At 51.6% G+C, this 9653-nt stretch overlaps 1 protein-coding gene across 1 annotated transcript in view; it reads right to left on the bottom strand.

The window, feature by feature from the left end:
- MYLK (myosin light chain kinase) overlaps positions 1-9653 on the bottom strand; it is a 262717-nt gene that overhangs the window by 90583 nt on the left and 162481 nt on the right.

The raw sequence follows: 9653 nt of genomic DNA, 5'->3' as shown, positions 1-9653 counted from the left end.
GTCAGAGCTGCCCCCTCCTCACCACTCAGGCTCAGGGTGGCGAAACGTGAAAATACTTTGTACGGCTACTCGCCATCCATGACAGCCCCTGTGTGAGGCAGGTCAGAGCTGCCCCCTCCTCACCACTCAGGCTCAGGGTGGCGAGGGGCTGGCCGGAGCTGTCCCCTCCTCACCACTCAGGCTCAGGGTGGCGAGGGGCTGGCCGGAGCTGTCCCCTCCTCACCACTCAGGCTCAGGGTGGCGAGGGGCTGGCCGGAGCTGTCCCCTCCTCACCACTCAGGCTCAGGGTGGCGAGGGGCTGGCCGGAGCTGCCCCCTCCTCACCACTCAGGCTCAGGGTGGCGAGGGGCTGGCTGGAGCTGCTCCCTCTTCACCACTTAGGCTCAGGGTCGCGGTGGGCTTATCAGCAGCAGAACAAACAGAGGCTGGGCCCTCCCCCAAGGCTGACTCACTTTATGCGACCTGAGGCAAATACTGTTTAGGAATATAAATGCTGGCTTTAAAATATCAAGAGATAGATCTGAAGTAAATTGAGAATGAGCTTTCCCTGCACTCCCTCCCAGAGAGGGATATAGAGTGACTGAACTTGTGGGAACTGGCCCTGGACAGGCATTGAGCTCCAGGGTCACCCCTGCCCTCTGACCCTGTTCTTCTTCTCCAAGGCCCCCAGCAAGAACAGAGGAAGGAGGGGCGTCACTGGGAGTAAAAGTGCGAAATGAATCTGCAGGTTGGGGTCACATGGGCCTGGAGAGACTCTGAATCTAGGCTAGTGCATGGCTGAGTCATCCCCAGCATTCAGCCGCTTCCAAGTCTGCAAGGGCTGAGAAAGCCAGCCCACCCTCCCTATGAGCACACTGCACTGGGACTAGGGAGCACGGAGGAGGGGCAAGCAGCTTCCTTTAGGTGGTCCGAAAAAGCAGCCCTAACAGAACCCTGACTCCCCAGAAGAACCCCACCACCCGCGTCACTGACCCAGCAGCCAGGATGTGCTCAGGGAAAGTGACTTTCGCGAGGTCACGGAGCCTGTTAAACGCAGTCCTGGAGCTCATACCCAGGCCTCCCGACAGCGAGGCCCAGGGGTTCTGGGGATGGTCTCCTCCCAGGGAAGCAGCATTCTCCCATGGCGCCCAAGGTGAACCCACAGGAGGACAAGTGTATTTTCTGCAGATCTGTATCCTAGACCCTCCTCGAGGGAGAAGCACTAAAGCAGAGCGGGGCAAGCCAGGTGAAAAGGGCATCTAATTCCAGAGCCAACCAGGTGATTCTGGCTCACCCCCATGCATCAGCTCTTGCTCATTCCTGTGTGGACGCAGATAAAGTCAGGCAGGTGGACACTGGCTCTGAACTCAGCTCTAATTGCGTGGGCCAAAGGAGTTCCCAGCCCACGCCTCAGTGTCCTCTCCTCTAGATTGCTGGTAATAGTCATCATCAATTATTAGTGATAATACTATAGTGATAAGTGGACTGTATACAGCATCGGTATCATGCATGATCAATACTGCCGGGTTTTTCAATGATTCAAAGAAATATCATGTAAAACTGCTAGAACAATATCGGGCAGGGAATAAGAATAAAATTAAATGTTTTGTGCCTTTTATAACCCAACTGACCTTCTTGGTTGGGCAAACTCAAATTGACAATCACTAGGAGAAAAGTCCCCATTTACCTTGAATGAGGCAGAGTCTGAGATAACATTGTAACAATTCCTTACAAAGTTCAGCATTTCATGATGCTGAAGGATGTTCATGATTCTGTTGAGTGTCCTCCTTAACTTCCTCTGAGGTGGGGGAGATTGAGCCCCCATTCGCCGTGGAGGGAACTAAGACCCCAGGGCTGACCTGGTTGGCAGGTCCTGGTCTGGGCTCTCTCCCTCCACTGACCTGAGAACACAGGCCCAGCCACCTGGATCCCACAAGGAGCTTCGGGTCATTATGTTCATGCCCAGAGTCACTGGTGACCCTAGAGCTGTGCCCTGCTGGGGTTGTGCGTTAGTGGTCATCTGTCACCATCCTGGTTTGAGGCAGAGGTAGGAGGGCAGGGGAGGAGGGGCAGGCACTGGCTATAGCACACAAATAGCAAGAGAAGCGTCCCTGGGACCCAGGGGCAGACTTGCTGCCCAGCTCAAACGGGGCCAGACTAAATATACCCCAGGTTTTTCCCACCACTGTGCTCCCGGCTGCCCTGCTGAGCCCAAGGCCAGAGCCGGCTGGCCTTCTCTCTGCATTCCAGGAGGGCTGGGCTCCTTGATTACTGCCCAGGATTAAAGCTTTAGTGAACAGATCTATCGCTCTGGTACTCGGTCAGCTGGCCAATGCTTCTCCCTTCCCTCACTGACTCGCTCCGTCATCACCTGAGTGGCTAGCCACTGGATGCATGTTCCATGCTGAGAGACAGGGAAAGGATCAGGCCTGTGCTCCAGTGGGTAAGGAGGAACTAAGATTAGCCCTAGCTGGTTTGGCTCAGTGGATAGAGCTTTGGCCCTCGGACTGAAGGGTCCTGGGTTCTATTCCTGTCAAGGGCACGTAAATCGGTTGTAGGCTTGATCCCTGGCACTGGTCGGGGATATGTGCGGGAGGCAACCAATTAATGTGTCTCTCTCACATCAATACATCAATGCTTCTCTCTGTCTCATCCTCCCTCCTTCCACTATCCCTAAAAATCAGTGGAAAAAATAGCCTCGGGTGAGGATTAACAAAAAATAAAAAAATAAAAAGAACTAAGTTTAAGAATACTCATAAGCAGTTTACTGACGAGTGAAAATGATGCCATACAGATTAAAGCTGTCAACAGGACTTGAGAAAGAGAAACAGTAGGAGAAAGGGAAGAATAGAGAGAGGAAAGACAAGAGAGGGGGAAGAGAGAGGCGATGTGGGAAGGACGGAGGGGAAAGGAAGGAGAGGGAGAAAGACATTGCTTTCCACTCCCACTGACCTTCTGACTTCCTGCTTGCCCATTTTTGCTCATCAGAAACTGTTTTTGAAGACAGTTCCTAAGACATGAACTGAAACATTCAATTCTTGCTCTGGTGAAGCAAAGGTACCAGACAAACAGCTCATCAGGGTCCCGGAGCAGCAAAGCAGACGGCACAGGGCTGGAGCAGGGGGAGGCCTCCTGCTGCAGCATCTTAGCTGGATCGTCAGGCAGCTGACATTATTAACCTCTGAGCTTCAGTTTTCTTTATCCATAAAGTGGACTTATTTCAAAAGTGGAAAGATGATTGTTATGGGAATTAAACAAACAGCTTATTAATTGATTAGATTTTCCTGTCAAAACAATGTCCCTCATTAAAAACACTAATAGTAGTTTTGGCCCAGCCAGTGTGGCTCAATGGTTGAGTGCCAACCTATGAACCAGGAGCTCACGGTTCGATTCCCAGTCAGGGCACATGCCTGGGTTGCGAGCTCGATCCCCCATAGGGGGTGTGCAGGAGGCAGCTGATCAATGATTCTCTTTCATTATTGATGTTTCTATCTCTTTCCCTTGCCCTTCCTCTCTCTGGAATCAATAAAAACATTTAAAAAAACCCAAACTCATTCCTTTTTTTAAAAAAATAGTAGTTTTAGTTTAAAACTCACATGAATTGGTATTAACCCGATATTTTATTTTGAAAAGCTCTTGTTTGGAGAAAGAGAGAAATACCCACACAACAGGTACAAGTTACCCTTCTCATTCATTCTTACACAGTAACCTGTATAACCCATTCCTCACGCCTGGAGACATGAACGAGGCCTTTTAGCTTCTTGGGGCTTGAAATGAAGAGCCCCTCCCGCCTGTGTCCCAGTGCCTGATGAGGTCTCCGCAGCTCCCTCTGCGCTACGATAATTCTCCTGTCCTTCCCTTCCGAGTCCTTCCTCTCCTTTCTATGGCTTTAGCAGGAAAAACAATTCTGAATTTCTCCTTAGAAGTGTTTCCTTCACCTGTCAACTTTTACTAGCCAGCTGGCTTCTCTCTGAAGCTCCAGGCTTAGGGATTGAATTTGCATTAAATGCACATGTTCACACATGAATAGCTGAGGAGTTTTCCTTGAAAATGGCCCACTGCAGTCTCCCAGCTCATTTAAAACTTGTTTTGGATTAAAACAAAAAATTATGAAATGTTACATTTAAAGTGTTTAAACGGATGACACAGAAATATAAAACAGATAGCATATTGGTACAAAATATTCTACCATCTAAGGAGCCCCCAGGGGTCTCCCCCGCAAATGACCTCCACCTATTGCTGTCATAGCCATTCACTAAGTCTCAGCCCCTGTCTGTCAGCAACTTAAGAGCAGCCTGGATTCAGAGGTGATCACCAAATGAACATGGACGTGGAATGGCCCTCCCCCACTTCCTAACGTCCCCTTTCCCAACACTTTTCAGACAGGAAGACACACAGACCTCTTGGGAAGTTAGGGGAACGGAAAATGATCGCCTTTTTCTCAGATCTCCTAAGGATTTTCCTTAAGCTTTGAACCTGACCTATTTTGCTTAGTCATTAGAATACAAAATACCATTTCAACAGCAAATCTGATTTACTCCAAACACTGTTATACTATGAAAATTCAGTAAATCACCAACTGAAAGGAGCTCTGGAAACACAGTCCTCCCTTCTTCCTTTATTTGGTGCTCAAAATCCAGCCTGGTCTAGGACTGAAGACTAGCCTCCTCCTTTCCCTAAACTGCAGGACTCTGGCTCCAGAGGACTCATCAAAGGAAGGTCACCGTCACCCAGCTGAAGTGGGGCCCGGCCCCGTCCCATCTGCAGGGCATCTGTGCAAAGTGCAAATCCCCAGGGAGGTATCTGACTTCTCTTCTGAAAGAAGTCCTAACCAAATAACCCCACTCGGAGGATCAGCAGAACAGCTGCATCTGAGGCACACAGATACCCCTAGCCTGGCTCTCTTTTGGCTCTGTCCCCCGATCCCCCACTGATTTCTCCAGAACCTAAGAAGCAAATGAGAAGAGAAGTGTGCAAGGAAAAGCATGAAAGGAAACAATGACGAATGGCATCCTAAAAAAGATCTCTGACCAGTAATGATAGGGTTGTTGGATAGGAAGCTGGGGCCATTGCAACCACGGCCTTCTGACTGCCTTGAAGTATCATCGAGCTCTAAACATCAAGATACAGCATCCAAACCACGCAACGTTCCATCCTGATGAGTGCCTGGAAACCACGCTCCTCCCGACACCGTCGCAGCACGATCAGCACGGATCGCATTCCGCCAATAGGAACACAGCGCTGTAATTCGGGGTGGCAGTCTCGACCAAGGACTCCAAGCTAGCAATTGGCAGCTATGACCTACAATGTGCTGCATAAGTAGACAGTATAAATCTCTGATCAGTAAAACGAGGCTCAAGTTCTATGACATGGACACAGATGTAAACTATGTACTTGGAAGTCCTTCTGGGACATGAAGGACTGACCTGTCCAAACTTTTATAGTCAACCTATATAAAACAAAACTATTGATTTTAAAATAATTTAACATTTCACTGCTTGCCTTCTTAGAATTTGAAAGACCTTTGGGCAGATGTTTTAAGGTCCTCAAAAAAAAAAGACAAGTTGCTCGAACGGCATGGTTCGGTGGTGGAGCATCAACTTATGAACCCGGAGGTCATGGTTTGATTCCTAGGTTGCGGGCTCGATCCCCAGTGGGGCTGTGCAGGAGGTAGCCAATCAATGATTCTCTCTCATTGTTGATGTTTCTAACTCTCCCTCTCCCTTCCTTTCTGAAATCAATAAAGATCTTTAATATATATTAAAGACAAGTTAAAACCGATACTTATCTTTTTCCTTCAATAAATTTCTCTTTAGCTGACATACGTATTTTAAAAGCTTTCAGTGTTTTTAAATTCATGGCGGGCAGGGTCCATACCTGACACCCACTGGACAGATCACACGGGGTGCAAAGCACCTGAGCATGATTAGGAGAGAGGAGGTGGCAGCAGTGTCTTCAGGCACAGAGGCTGCCTGTGCTCAGGGCTACCACATGGAGTGGCTGCCCCTGATCTGAAGGCCTGGGCTTCTACTGATGCTTGCACTGTGCACGGCTGACTTCCCCAGGGCCCTTTGTTTTCATTAGGACCTCACGTCAAAACAAGTTCTCTAATAAATATGGCTATTAAGTTTCATTTTTTTCTATGTCCTTAGGCGTCTTTAAAAAGCCCAGCAGACCTTCAGTTAAATAAACAAACCATTGGGCTCAAAACTATGTCAAAATGGGTGCAATTAGTAGGTTAATAAATCTAGTCACTTAAGAATTTTCGCCTCCACAAAGATACTCCAGAGGAGATAAATTAAAATATTCCAGCCTAAGGAAGCCCCCACCAATGACACAGTCCATATGCACTGAACAATTTATTCTTGTTCAGATCTTCCTGGTCTTTGCAGGAATTTGGATTAATCATCCTTTAGGCTCCATCCTGGGTCAGAAGGGAAGGCTTTCATTGCCTGATTAACTACTGGGGATTTTTTTTTTCCTTTAAGTGCGGGCAAGGAAAGGGTATTTGGTGACCGACTTGAGAGCTGGTTTGTGGATTTCTTGCACCTCCGGTGAGCACTGACTGAGCCCCAGACAAGTGAGGAGGTGGACAGAAGGCCTCCCCCCCCCCGCCCCCCCCTCACCCCCTACCCCCCGCCCCCACACACACACACTGCCACTGCTGGGGAGACTCGACCTCAGTTTGCTCTTTCGTTCAGTCACTGAACACACGTCCACATGGCAGGCCCTGCTTCACCTGCAACAGTAAAACACGGTCTCTGCCTGGAGGCAGCTTACAGTCTGCAGGGGAACTAAGTGAAATTGGACAGAACAGGATGTTTTGTCCTTACCCCTGGGTGCCCTGCATGATGTACCCTGCCTCTATCTCTGAACTCATCCTCGACCACTTGGCCACCCACTCACTTTGCTCCAGCCACAGGCTGACCAGGTTCCCGACTCAGGGCCTTGGCACTTGCGTACCGCCTGCCTGGAGCGCTCTTCCTCCAGTCCACTGACGTCTCTGCTCAGAAGTCTCCTCCTTGTAGAGACTTCCTTCATCACCCTCCTCTGTCCTCATTTTCTAACAGTGCTTGTCAGTGTTCGATTCAACCAGATGTTGAGTCTTACCCGTCTCCCCATCAGAATGTACACGCCATGAAGGCAGAGCTTGCCTGCCCTGTTCCGTGCAGTGTCCCCAGGACAAACCTGGCACAGACAGATGCTCAGTGAAGACGTGCTGGCATTTAAGCACAATGATAATAAGGGAGGTACAGCTGGTCAGAGAGCCCATTCTGGGGTGATCAGGGAAGGCCTCCCAGAGGAAGTGACATATGTGAGGGGGAGTTAGCTGGATTTGTGGAGGAAGGGATACTGAGGAGAAGAGGCAGAGAAAGGAAAAAGTGGCTGCAGAAACCATGCCAGAGTGCTGGGTCAACTTCCGGATGATTGCAAAACCTTAGCAAAAGGCTAAAGAGGTGAGAAAGAGTCCCCACATCTGGTCTCCAGCAAAGTATCTGCTGACCTCTCCCACTGAGCTCTGGCCTCCAGCAGAGCTGCCCCCAGGAACCCAGACGACCGACCGGAGGGAGATGCATTGCTGAATGGCGCCCTCTTGTGGCCAGAGCCCCTTGAATGGGGTGCCTGAGACCATCCTCGGATTTCCCCTTCCCTTTACCAAAACAGATAGTCAACCGCCCACTGAGGCAAAGTTGATCCTTCGGTAAGACGGCTCCTTAGACTTGGCATTTTAAACTTCTATTTTGTTTAAAGGTCAGGCCCTGTGGAACAACAGCACACGCTTACTCAGCAATTCCTACATCCTGGGGACATTACGGGTACTCACTCATTTAACCCTCACAGGACTGGGGTGACTATCAGTGTCCCCATTTCACAGAAGAGGAAGGTGAGGCCTGGAGGTTGCAGGCCTGGTGAGCGGTGGAGCCGGATTCACACTCAGGCAGTTAGTGCCACATCCGCGCTCCAACCGTGGCCCTGTGCCACACTGAGGGCAGCAGACAGGCCAGGCCTGGGCAGAGGGAGAGGACAGACAGCGGCAGGCACCACAGGGGACAAAGGCCTCCACTGCAGCCATCTCCCATCCCCTAAGTGGCCCTCAGGACCTGGAGCCAACGGAGCTGCCAATAAAGTAAGAAACACTCCAGTTTGTGGAGGGAGGATGGTGCAGCATGTGGACTCCAGCTTCCCAAGTCCCTGGGAGCATGGGGCCAGGGGTGTCACTGTGCCAGGCTCCGCGGCCCCGATCCTTGTGCAGACAGCCCCAGCGCGGCCGGCCTCAGGGCGCGCTGCGTCTCTCGGCCTCCTTCACCATTTATGGTATCTGAGCCTCTGTCTGGCCTTCACAGGTCAGTAAATCCCACACGGGGAGGGGCTGCTCACTCAGGCAGGGCTGCTCTCAGAGCAAGTCCAAATGGCCTCTCGGAGTTCTTGCTGGACCCCTCCCTTTCTGCTTTAAAACCTTGGATGGGCCTTCCCGCAGGCCCCACTCCACCCACAAACCAGGAGGCAGGAAGGATGGCTGCCAGACTTCCCGATCCTTCGCCCGGAGTCCCCCACCTGTAGCTGCACTATCAGCTCAGCTGGGTCTCTCTAATCCAATCTTCACACTGGCAACCAGGACAGGCCCTGGATTAGCGGGGCCACGGGCCGAAGCTAGTGAGGGAGTGGCTGAAATGCCACACCCGCTGAACGCAGGCCTGGCTCTCAGATGCCACTAGATTTGGGGGTTGGCATGCAAACCTCCAGGGAGAGCTCCTGGTGGGAAGGGGAGAGCTGCTCCCCTGGGCCAAGTAGACGAGGCTCAGATCTGTTCTTGTTTCCTCTTAAGTCTCATGAACACAATTTCTCCAGGCCCCTCAAGGAGCCATGCAATGAGATCTGTGAGGAAACGGATAAGTGTAGAAACCAGAACGCTGGCTGACAAACACCCAGGGTCAGAGCCAGGCTCCGACCAGGGCCTAGAGGGCTTCCTGGAGGAAGAGAGACCAGGTCACGGTGCGGACCCCATGCCTAGGCCCCTCAGAGAAATGGAGAAGCCAGGGAGCATGTCCCCTCTTGGCAGAGACCCCAGGGAGCCAGCGTTGGCCACGCCCTCGGTCAGTGCGGACTCCTTTATCCCTACGTGGCTGACACTGCCCAGCCACGGGGCCAGCCTCCCGCCCTGGCCAGGGGACACACACTCTGGAAAGGGCAGGCTCAGAAACAGGCACGGGCTTGGAGCACGAGCAGCTGGGTTTGGAAGGGCAGCTTGACTTACTCACTTGGTGTACTCGGGCAAGTCACGTTCCCTCCTCCAGTCCTCCAGACCCCTCGTGTGAAACAGAACCCCCCACCCAGGGCTGCTGAGGTCCAGATGAAAAAATATAGGTGAGGGGGGAAGTACTTAACGCATAACCCACATGACTTTTCCCTTTGCAGTGAAACCCAGAAGGTGGCTGCACAGGGGACAGGAACGTTCTCCCTGGCAGGCCTGGGCCCTGGGGGACAGAGTGGGAAGACATAGTCTTCCTGCTGGTCTGCAGGGAAAGCAGAGCACAGAGCACCCTGTTCAAGGCCCCAGGCCCAGTCGCCCCAGTCACCCCAGGAGCCGGCCCAGGCCAGGGTGAGGTGGGGAGTCAGGCTTACCTGGACACCTGGACCTGAGGACACTTTCCCGGCCACTGTCACCACCACCGA

This window comes from Myotis lucifugus, unplaced genomic scaffold (genome assembly GCF_000147115.1).
Source record: "Myotis lucifugus unplaced genomic scaffold, Myoluc2.0 scaffold_105, whole genome shotgun sequence".
Taxonomy (NCBI): domain Eukaryota; kingdom Metazoa; phylum Chordata; class Mammalia; order Chiroptera; family Vespertilionidae; genus Myotis; species Myotis lucifugus.
This window is presented reverse-complemented; position numbering and strand designations above follow the sequence as displayed.